At 34.9% G+C, this 12,619-nt stretch overlaps 1 protein-coding gene across 4 annotated transcripts in view; it reads right to left on the reverse strand.

The window, feature by feature from the left end:
- Positions 1–12,619, reverse strand: part of LOC145255662 (uncharacterized) — a 586,940-nt gene that overhangs the window by 459,975 nt on the left and 114,346 nt on the right. Inside the window, exon 1 of one of the 4 annotated variants that reach the window (XM_080114218.1) lies at positions 3,991–4,289. The exons of the other annotated variants lie outside the window; for them this stretch is intronic. The gene's annotated coding sequence lies outside the window, so the exon portion shown is untranslated. Of the gene's footprint in view, positions 1–3,990; positions 4,290–12,619 lie in introns of those variants that run through there. 4 annotated transcript variants of the gene reach the window in all.

Raw genomic sequence — 12,619 nt, forward strand, 5'->3', positions numbered from 1 at the left:
ATCAACTCTGGTATTCTGACTTCTTTACTCCTTCCACACATCTCATCATCCCTCACAGACTCCTTGCCTTCCTTGAATCTCTTATACCACTCAAAAACTGATGCTCGATTCATGCAAGATGGTCCAAAAGTAGTCTGAATTATTCCATACGTTTCTGTGGCATTTTTTCAAAGTTTAACACAATTTTATTGTATATCGTCCTTCTAATGTGCTGACATGTCCAGCTTGCATTTTTTAAATTCACCAGCTCTGACAATCAGGCTTTAGTAGGGTGTATTCCGATTCCTGCTGTAGCTGTTTATTTGAACATGAAATCATAAAAATTGGTCAGTCATCTCCTAAGACGTATAGCAATAACAGACTGAATTTTCCGTAGTCTACGACAATTTTAAATGCCTGCACACAAAAGTCTGGAAACTTATTGAAGGCACCTCCTATGTGCTAGAAAAGAATTTGATAACCAATCATCAATTTATTCAATCACTACGCTGTTGTCTTGTTGACCACATTACACTCATTAACCCTTATACTCGAGTGGCCTTCAGGCCTTGATAAGTGGTGACTCCCTTGTAAAAAAGAAAGGGAGGGGGGGTCAGATAGTTTCAAGCAAGAGAAATACAGCCGTTACTGAACCTATCTATTTACCTCCCCACGAGGACAGAGTTAGACACAAGGTCGGCTTTTAATGCGGAGAAAATCAAACTCCCCCCCCCCCCAAAAAAAAATGCACTCTGGATCGGAACTAAGTAAAAAATTGTCTCAGTTAAGAAGGATCTCACTTTTGCTGACCGTGGAGAGGAAAGTGCATCATCAGGACAGATACTACACACCGCTTCCTTCCAGAAATAGCATAAATAAATGATTAAGTTATATACGCTATATTAAACAACTAGCAGGGAGACCTTGTGTTGCCCGAGATTGAATGATGGTCAACAAATGTTTCAAACTCCCATATTTTTATTGCCATCGAAATTGTCCATTTTTCAATCAAATCGATTGATTACCTGCTCTAGTTGGGGACCCATCATAGTGCACCGAGAAGCTTCACATACCTTTGTGCAGTCCACAATACATTGTAGACTATATTGCACTGTAGAGAACCTACTGTTGATTTTATGAAATTATTTTCTATATAATGGCTTGAATTAAAGTTTAAAATACAAAAGTCAAGTATCATGCTTCAATAGTGCTCTAAACAAAAACATTCATTTCGAAGGCGCCCCTGTCATATTAAAGAATCTCTTGCTGATTTTATATGTCTGGTCTTTCGGCTTGTGCGGTAATAGAACTTCTGAAATGCACTTGTGATGTTGGGTTGTGCAAGATGTTAACGTTCGTCAAAATCACGCGTTCCTGCTTTCATCGGATTATTTTGATTACCAATACTTATCAAAGGCATTCCGATAAAAAACGTATCTAACATAAGAACATTGCCAGGTACATTAATTACCTTTGTGTGAAATTTAGTAAAAATTGGCCCAGCCGTTTTCGAGTCCATAGAGAACAAACTCACACACAAAGTTCCTGTTACATAATCGTAGAGATATAAACAATATTCAAATTGTTATTTTTTTTTGGACTGAGCTCCGATCTTTGTTTCTTCCCCCTTATAAAACAGTCATAGTGAGAATTTCCTTCCTTCTTCTGTTTACTTGGAGCTAAATAAACTTCCATCAACAGAGTTTCTATCCAATAATTACCTGCGTACGATTCAACACCATGGGGCTGCTTCTCAGATAACTAGAACATAGTCGCTTTCAGATCCAATGTTTACAAATTCTAGTCAAGAGGTTCTCTTAAATAATCAAATTCTACCCAATGTCCAAAGTCTTACCAATGTCCAAAGTCTTACCAATGTCCAAAGTCTTACCAATGTCCAAAGTCTTACCAATGTCCAAAGTCTTACCAATGTCCAAAGTCTTTCCTAACTGTCCGGAATCATTAACCCTTTACTCTCGAGTGGCCTTTGAGCCTTGGTAAGCAGGAACTCATCAGTAACTTTCATTATTCTTTCAGTCTTTTCATATTATTTTGAATCTTCAGACTGCTGTTCTCATCTGTGATGCAATGGTTAGATTACTTGGAAAAATAAAATATAAAGTGATATTCACTTGAAGGTTGAAGGTTCAATTCTCAGTGTGGTCAACCAAAAGATACAATTGCGAATTACTTAGGACCTCTATTCAGCCATGGCTGAGGGAACAAGAGCATACTACCTCCGTGAAGTAAATAAAGGGTTCTATTCAAAATTCCGTCCAAATTGCCGAGCTTGACAAAACCATTCCTGACTAAATACACCTGAAGAAGGTCAGAGGTTTCATCAACCGAAATGTTGTGAAAATCACTCAAGATGAGAACAGTAGTCCGATGAATCCAAATATTACAAATAACCAATTATCTAAAAAATTTAGAAACGTTATATCAAATCTGATGCCAATTCGCTGGAAAAACCATCATCATCATCATCATGGGCTCCTTGCCGGACCAATGTGACTCTTCCTCTCCAGAGTTTAGTGTCTTCCATCAGCTGCCTCAGATCTTCAGGTTCATAGTTGGCGTTGTGTGCTATTTGTTGGATGTACGTGGATCTAGGTCGTCCTTTGCTAGCGCGTCCGTGTCGTGGAGTCTATAGCAATACATCACTCACCAATTCATGCTTGCTCTCAGACAATGACCGGCAAATCGTAGGCGTCTTCCACTGATGGTATTAGATATGGCAGGTAGGTTGCCATAAAGTTGCTGCTTCGTGGGATGATTTTGCCAAGATATATTTAATACTGTTCGTAGCATATGGGTATATGTGCCGTCTAGTTTTCTTTCCAACCTTTTGGTGAGTGTCCAGGGTGTAGCACTAAACAAGGACAGACTCTACCACTGCCCTGAAGAACTGCCTTTTCAGTTTGTTAGTCCCGAAGTCCATACTGGACGCAGCCCATCCATCATGGAAAAATACAATTGCGAATTACTGAGGACCTCTATCCAGCCATGGCTGATGGAACAAGAGCATGCTACCCCCATGAAGTAAATAAAGGGTTCTATTCGAAATTCCATCCAAATTCCCCTAGTTTGACTGGGAGATTCCCGAGTCAACAAGATACACCTGAAGAATGTTGGAGGTTACATCGACCGAAACGTTGTGAAAATAATATTCAAGATGAGAATAGTAGTCTGAAGAATCCAAATAATCCAAATTCTCATCTAAAAATTCAGAAACGTAATTTCAGTCTTTGGCGGACATGTACTAGAGTGGCCACCCCCTAAAAATACGTGTTTTATAATTTTTTAAAAACTTTTTTCAACAATCATTATAAATTACAGACTTAAGTATCAAACCAACAGAAAAAAAATTTTGAAAAAATAAAAATAAAAAATAACGACTTTTAACAAGGGGGGGGGGTCACTTTCTCGTTATAACGTTCTACTTTATTGCTACCTGACTTAGTGTCCATTTCTTTACCGACGTGCCACGTGATTAGAACGTTACAACGAGAAAATGAACCCCCTTCTTAAAAGTCATTTTTTCTTTTTCGAAATTTTTTTCTGCTAATATGATATTTAAGTCTATGATAATCGCCCGAAAAAATACTTTAAAAAAAAAAAAAAAAAGTGAAACATACATTTTTAAGGGGTGGGGGGTAGTCTGTTATTTATTATTTGTTTTATGGGAGACTCTGTTGCCACCTGGACTTAGGGTTAGTTGTAGGGTTCCAGGGTTTTTCTGACAAGTTGGGAACTCAACACAATAGGACTGCTTCCTAGCTGGCTACAACATGCTCGTTTTTAAGTCTAAAATAAATTCTTGTCGAGCCGTCCTCTTTAATCAAATTTCTGCCCAGTTTCAACCCATCGGCTACAATTTCCAAGATACCTCACTATTTATGCGAAAAAGAAAAAATCTTATTAACTCTTATCCTCGAGTGGCTTTTGAGCCTTGATAAGCGATGACTCGTTAGTAAAAAAAAGACAAATTACAAGCAATGAAGAACTTACCCCAAATTATGGAGAAGCGAAAACGTCATGGTAGGATCAAAATGTACTTTGACGATGTTCAAAATCAAACCGAAAAAAAATAAAAAATAAAAAATAATAAAAAGTGATCCACGTTTTCAAATTTTTTTTTTTTTTGAAACACGCGTAGTACGGAGATTTTTTTTTTTTGTTTTTAAATCTTGTGGATAACGTAATTATGACGACAGTAAACGTAGTCGAAACTTTTTTTTTTTTTACAAATAATTTTTTGCTCAGGTAAAAATTGCTAACACCAGCTTGAAATGAAGATGCAAACTTATGATTACAGGTAGAGAGAGAGAGAGAGAGAGAGAGAGAGAGAGAGAGAGAGAGAGAGAGAGAGAGAGAGAGAGAGAGAGAGTTGCGGAGTGGTGGTTTCAAACGGGAAAGAGTCACAGATTGGAGAGAGAAATAGATAGATAGATAGATAGATAGATAGATAGATACGACGAGAGTGGGGAGAAAAACAAAGAATATGGGGGCCAGAGAGAGAAAGAGAGAAGTGAAGAAAAGAAAGTTACAGTTAGAACTATGTCAATGCGAGTCGAGTCATAAGGTAGTAGTTTCGAACTAGAAAGAAACACACACACACACATAAACACACACACAAACACACACACACACACACACACACATAAACACACACACGAGGGGCGTCTCAAAGAGATGCTTCCTGTTTTATTCTGTTCCAATGGATCAGCGGGGATTGCAAGTTGCATTGTTATGATGACTGAACTTATACATTCATAACCTGAAAGTTTCATCCCTCTGTTGCAGACATTGACTGTGTGAGACTCTAAGAAAGCAACTCCTGTCATGGACGGGCATCAAAAACAGAGATTCGTCATTAAGTTCTTGGAAAAAATGCATTGAGAAATGTTGTGACCATGTACAAAAAATAAACTCTGGAGCACAAAACGTCGCTCGTTTTATTGGTATCACCCCGTCTTCATGGCTCTTCAACTTCTTGCGTTAAAAAAAATATGAGGATTTACTTTACACGCATATGTGTGTGTGTGTGTGTGTGTGTGTGTGTGTGTGTGTGTGTGTGTGTGTATGAGTATATACATGCATATAAAATTTGATGTATCTATTTTCAGTATTTACTTCATTAATGAGTAGAGGTAGGTAGTAAGTTATAAAAATCTATATGGCAATTAAGCTACACAGAATTTAAATACTCCTGAGAAGGCTTCATCATTGTATAATATACCACGGTCGAAAAATTATAATGCATCAGATATTATTTTAATTTTTACTCCCCCCCCCTCCTCACATTCAGAGGGGAAAGTGTTTTTGAAAGAAATATAGAATATATTATTATTATTTCATACATTAGCATCAAATTTTATAAGACATATTGGCGCTTCTACAGAATTGGGACGAGATTTTATAGCCGATAAAAAAAAACAATGGTTTCAACTGATTTTTTTTGTTTTGTTGTCAATTCTAATAAATTACAATGGTAGCTTCCAAATTATTCAGTCGGAATTACCTGAATATTACTGAATTATTAAAAAACTACTTTAATCGTGTTAGCAAGTGAAAAATTGCCGCCATCTTGTTTAAATCAAAACAGAAAATTACCTCCCTTTTTGAACTCTGTATTACGGTCGTTTTCATCAAATACATTTTTTAATTTTTTTTATTTTCTTAAATAATTTTCTACCTTATCGATTTTCATAATTTTGGATATAATCATTTTAAAAATACGAGGAATATATTGATACCATTGTTTTCATGTGAAATTCAGTTTTACGATTTCCGAAATTTCATCCCAATAGTGTAGAAGCACGATATATTTTATGTAATATTAAAGTGTCGCATTATTATTGTAATTCTACATAATTTTATTCAATATTTCTCTCTCTCTCATATATATATATATATATATATATATATATATATATATAGAGAGAGAGAGAGAGAGAGAGAGATGAAATATAATTAAATAAACATATTTCCCTATATATATATATATATATATATATATATATAATGTTGGAGCTGCCAACCTTAAATTAGATTGTTGTAACTTCGATCTTTGGTTTGGTATGAATGCTAGTCTAGCCGCACTGAAAAGCTGTGATACAGCAACACAATGGATGACTATGAGAGAAAGAGACAGACAGACAGGGAGAAAGAAATATAGGAATGGTTAGTTGTAAAAAGTGTTGCATTATCTATCTATCTATCTATATATATATATATATATATATATATATATATATAGATAGATAGATAGATAGATATAACCATCATGAAAGGAAGACTTATTATTCCTGATTACAAGTAAAATGCGTTAAACACATTTTAAAAAAAGTATTTTAAAAATCAAAGAGGAATAGGAAATAAAAATAAAGGGAAGAGTCCGCTGACCGGTTTCGCTCTCGCTTTCTCAAAGCCGTATCGAAGGATTTAAGGAAAAATCAAAAATATATACATTATTAAAATAAAGTTACATTGCGTTCTATTCATGGGTGAAACACACACACACACACACACACACAAAACAAAGAAGCGATTAAAAAGCAACGTTATTTTCGAAGATCCTAGAGATTAATCACGCTAAAACCAAAGAGGCATTCCCTCTGTTTACAGAGAGAAGGTCTCCTCAACCAAACGTGAAGTCTCCAATATCTTTAAATGGACTTTTGAGATTTTCATCACGACGGTTCTAGGTTCGATCCTCGGCTTGGGAGAGGTGTTAGTCTAGCGGCACTGATGAGTTGTGAAACAACGAAACAGGTCTGTATGTCGATGACTAAAATATATTTTATAAAGCTCCCCTCTTTGGTAGAGCACTCTCGAAAATTATCTTACTCGCTACTTAATTTAGCTGAAATAATGCAAAGCTCGCGATTTGTTTACAAACAAACGTTTGAGCCCTCTACGAGTAGCGGACCGATGTTTATTTAAATAATCGTTCGGACAGGTTAATTTCGGCCACCGATTCCGTAGTCAAGGGGTAGGACTGCCGACTGTCATCACGACGGTTCTAGGTTCGATCCTCGGCTTGGGAGAGGTGTTAGTCTAGCGGCACTGATGAGTTGTGAAACAACGAAACAGGTCTGTATGTCGATGACTAAAATATATCTTATATATATATATATATATATATATATATATAACAAAAGCCTATATTTCAAATTTCAAGATGTTGTCCATCTTACAGTTTATTTTTAAAAGTAGGTTGAAATTTTCAATTCTTGACGGTACCTGTTTCGTAGTGCAGAATCATTCACGTAATTATTATGTCAATTTTTTAAAATTTATTCCGCCCTATAGATTAATTGCTATATATATATATATATATATATATATATATATATGCTTGTGGCAAAATCTGTTTCTTCAATTATATTTCATACTAATCCTTTGATTTATGAAGCTCGATGTAACTACAGAGTATATATGACAAAAGTCTATATTCCAAATTTCAAGATGCTGTCCATGTAGCCGTTTATTTCTTAAGCATGTTAAAATGCTCGATTCTTGACGGCACCTGTTTCGTAGTGCAGAACCATTCATGTAATTATTATGTCAATTTTTTTAAATTTATTTCGCCCTTAACTCATTAAAAGAAAAGGAACTCATCAACTTTAAAAGAAAATAAAGGGATAGGGGCATGATTGCAAAATAAATTGTAAGATGGTCAACTTTTGTCATTTATCTGTTTATGATCTGTAATCACATTGAGCTTCATAAATTAAAAGATTGGTATGAATAAAAGGTGGACTATAACTGAATAAGCATATTTTCCAATAAAAACAAACAATAGTAATTGTCTGTATTTTTGAGATGAGGTGTTTTCATTGATTGAGATTGTCGGACTGACTTCCTCATCTTGGTTGTTATAGTCACAACGTTTCGGCCGTTTTGCCCTCCGGCCTTCATCAGGTGTTTTGTATCGAACTGGGGAATCGTTTGTTAGGAGTTTCAAACCCAACCCTTTATTTTATTACGGGGGTACCGTGTTCGGACTCCAGCTAGGCTTTGGGACCTAGTTGCTGATTCTCTGTTTTGAATGTTACTTTTCACTGCCTTCGTTCAGGATTGAACTCATCACCTTTGGGTAACTGTAAACTTTGATACAACGTCTTAGTGATATATGGCCGAGTGGTCCTAGACGTTGTATCAAAGTTTACGGTTACCCAAAAGTGCTGAGTTCAATTCTGAACGAAGGCAATGAAAAGTAACATTCAAAACAGAGAATCAGCAACTATGTCCCAGAGCCTAGCTGGAGTCCGAACACGGTACCCCCGTAATAATAATAAAGGGTTGGGTTTGAAACTCCTAACAAACGGTTCCCTAGTTCGATACAAAACACCTGATGAAAGCTGGAGGGCAAAACGGCCGTAACGTTGTGACTCTAACAACCAAGATGAGGAAGTCAGTCCGACAATCTCAATAAAAACAACAAACAAACAATCTACAAATGCATAAAAGTGAACATGTGTGCGTGAGGACGCTTCTCAACCTTCTCAACGAATGTTTGATCTACAGACTTGTAGTTTGGTATAGAGAGTATTTAGTTTAGTATGAAGTTTGGTATAGAGAGTATTTAGTTTAGTATAGAGAGTATTTAGTTTAGTATGAAGTTTAGTATAGAGAGTATTTAGTTTAGTATGAAGTTTGGTATAGAGAGTATTTAGACATGTGGAAAACTTTATGATCAGTTTTCATCCTGAAAAAGGGCTGCTTAGGAGTAAAAATTGAAACATTGGTACGTGTGATTCGTTGGATTTTTTTTTTTTTTATCTGTTTGCTGTTTCCACGTCTGCGCATGCGCAAATCGTTTACATAATGTTGAGTATAAGTAGGTTTGAAAACACTCTGTAAAGAGCGTGTCAGGCTGGCCTAATAGTTGTAGTACTTCATACACTCTCTTAAGGTTTTGGTTTCGATCTCAGCTAGAGTGTGTGTTTTTTTTTTTAATTAGAAGAAGTGAACTGTTTAGAAAAAAAAAACAATACTCGCATGCACATGTCTCAATTTCTGTTTTTAAAGGAATATGTGGGGGGGGGGAAGAGGAGGGGGAAAGGAAAAGGGATTGAGAAAGAGAAGTTAAGAGTTTAAAAAAAAAAGAACGAACTGTGGGTTTCAAAGTAGATTAAGGTAAGAAAGATATTAACGATATGGTACATATATAAAGAGATACAGATACAAGTGAAGAGAGGAGGGACGGTTGTAAGCAAGGTGTCTGTTCGAGAGTAGAAAAGTAAGTTGTTTTTTTTTGTTTTTTTTTTTGAAATGGCAAGCTCAAACAAATAGCAGCTGGCACCATACACCTTTCCTTCTGGCCCAGCTGTGCGTTTTTTTTGTTTTTTTTTTTACCTGATCTCTCTCTCTCTCTCTCTCTCTCATTGATTCGTTTTTGCTGCAAGTTGTTAGTAGTCGTTATAGAAAGCGTGATCGGTAACTTCATAATAATAGGATCGGGACGTACAAGTTCAATGCTTGTCGAATAAAAGAAACCAGTTGGTTAGTTGGACAGAGGTTGTAGGCAAGGAGTTAACTCTCGCCAGCTGTTTGCCACATCATGTGCGGACAAGGGGTCTGCTGCGTTGAGGAATAGACTGAAGGTCTTTTTTATCTTATTTTTTTACAAGCACATTAGTTCAGTTTTAATTTTAATGCAGTTAATAAAGAGAAAACCTTTTTGGGTTCCCTTTAGAGTTCGTTTCATGTATACATAAATAGACAAATAAAAATATATATACCTATGTGTATGTATTTACACATACGTATATACATACACACGGATACGTACATATATACACCTATATACACATATATACATACACACGCATACGTACATATATACACACATACGCGTACGTACATATATACACCTATATACACATATACATACACACGCATGCGTACATATATATATATATACACACACACACACGCGTACATATATATATATACACACGTATGTACATATATACACATATCCATACATTTATATTAGTAAATTTAGGCATCATTTTTTCATTCAAGCAAACATTAAATACAACGGAGATACTTTGTGATTTTTTGTTTTTTCTGTTTTTCGTATAATCTTTTTTTTTTTTTTTTAATATTAAAATCGAAACTATTATTAATAAAAGTTCCATAGTTATCACAAGCGCTTTCGATTCGACTGCGAATCATCTTCGGGTGAAATTAATGGAGTTGATGAGTTGAAAGTTCGCAGAAGCGAAAATGAAAAGTGAAAAGTAAAATACACAATAAATTGTATCGAGTGATGGGAGGTTAAAAGTCAATTAAAAAGTCAATTAAAAAGTCCATTAAAAGTCGGTTAAAAATTATCGATTAAAAATTTTAAGTTTTAAAATCTACGAGTCAATGGACGAGTATAAACAAAGTCCGTCGTTTACGCGCCAGACATTTTAATACGTAGTTGTTCTTCTCGAATGCGATGTTATTTATGATAGGGCGATGGGTTCTATTGTAAGATGCTTCGAGAATTTTCAACTTTTAAAAATTGTTTTCGTGTTGTACAATTTTTGTATTGTCAACAAGGATTTGTCTAAGATTTGCGGCGGGACGATTATGTTCTTTGATTTAACAAGGCCGATAGGCATTAGTCGCCTGCTCTCAATGAATGAATGCGTGAATGTAGGATTGACATGAAATTCTTATAGATAAATTAAAATGACCGAAAAATGGGCTGAAATTACTTAAATAAAAAGTAAATGACTTAGAATGACTTTAATGAACTTAAGGATGAATTGAATGACCTTAAGAATGACTTGAATGCTTAAAAAAATAACTGGAATCCTTCAAAAACAACTTGAATGATCTGGAGAATGACTTGAATGGCTTTGAGACTGACTGGTTGTAAAGTGGGTGATCATTTTACATTAAATTAAAACAGAAAAGTAATCCCCCATTTTATATCAGAAAGTTACAAACATAAATACAGCATGTAGTAAGAACAGATACTACACTTTACACTTTGATCTTATTCAAAAGGCCCAGAAAAACTTAAAAAGCTAAGAACTGCATCTATTAACAACAGACCTTTGATCTTAACCAAAATGGCCAAGCACAAAAGTGTTAAGGGCAGACCGACCGACGGAGTAACTTATAGAGTTGCTTGCACGCGACTAAAAAGTTAAAAATAGAAAAGAATCATAAAACAAAGTATCTTCATGGCCTGTGGTGCAGTAGATAGAAACGTTGAATCTCTACGGTTCCAGGTGAGAATTATCTGGAGATAGCGGTTTCAATCCTACCTAAAGCAGGAGAGAGGTTTAGTTGGCCAAAACGTGGTGAGACGACAACTATGGAAGACAGTAATTGCTGAGGATGCAGTAAGGATGCAGATAGTAGATTCGGCGTTCCTATTCCGGTCGCGGTTAACCACCTGACGAAGGCAGGAGGAATAGTTGGTCGAAACGTCATAAAACAACGACTAAAAGATGAGAATAAGATAAGGATAATAGTCCGCAATAAATAAATGAATGAATAAAACTCATCTCAATAATGAATTCCAATTAATTAAATAATATCTACATTGTATTTAATAATGCCTGCTTGAATATATGCATATGTATGTACATATATACATACATTAGAAATTTATTTCCTACAATACGCCATATATTTAGCTGCACTTTATCGTTGTCATTTTTTTAACAGATAAAATCTATCTATACTCCTATAAATTCGTTTTTCTTTTGTGTGTATTGATATTCATATTAAAATCCCTCTTTTCTGTTTATTTAGAAAGATACAATTTTCTTATATCTTGGTTGTGGAATTGCATTCACTAGCAAAAGATCTAACTAATTTGCATATTCTTTTAAACATTCATTCTAATTAATTCCCTACTATTTTTTTTTTTCGGTTTTCTGATGGGATGATCATCTTTAGTTAACTATTACCTGTAATTATATTTATACAGATATTCTACATGATTTATACTTGCATAATATTTGCGTAAAAAGTTTACAGTAAACAATTGTTTCCATATATATTTATGTATACGTATATATTTTTGTTTAATCAATCCATCTATCTATCTATTATATCTATAAAAGTGAACGTATCTGTGTGTGCGTGTACATTTCCCGACACAATAATTGTCAATTTTAAGTCTACAGACTTGAAATTTGATATACAGGGTACTGAGATTTGGGAAAATCGACGTGATCCGTTTTCGGTCAGAAATTTGGCTGTTAAGGGGTCAAAGTTCAACGATTTGACCTTTGAGAACTCTACCAAACTCCTCCGACAATTTTGGGTATAAACACTTGAAATTTTAGATATAGGTTCTCTGGACATGGATCTTACTTAATAACTTTATTTGATCCCAAAACAATAAATGTTAAGGGCTCATAATAGGGGTCAAAGTTAAAAAATTGGCCGCTTTTTTTTTTCCGTTTTTTTTTTTTTTTTTTTTTTTTTTCTTTTGCTCAACATACACCTCCAAACACCCGGGCAACGCCGGGCTGAAATGTTAGTCCTATATAAATCTTATTTTTCATTTTGTGATACGCAGTGATTATTTCCAGCCCCGTGAACTAAATAAGCACCTATTTTGTTATATTACAAAATATGCTATAAACAGCAAAAAAAAAAAAATAAAAAATAA

The sequence above is a fragment of the Euprymna scolopes genome, chromosome 31 (genome assembly GCF_053919585.1).
Source record: "Euprymna scolopes isolate OS-2025 chromosome 31, ASM5391958v1, whole genome shotgun sequence".
Taxonomy (NCBI): Eukaryota; Metazoa; Mollusca; class Cephalopoda; order Sepiida; family Sepiolidae; genus Euprymna; species Euprymna scolopes.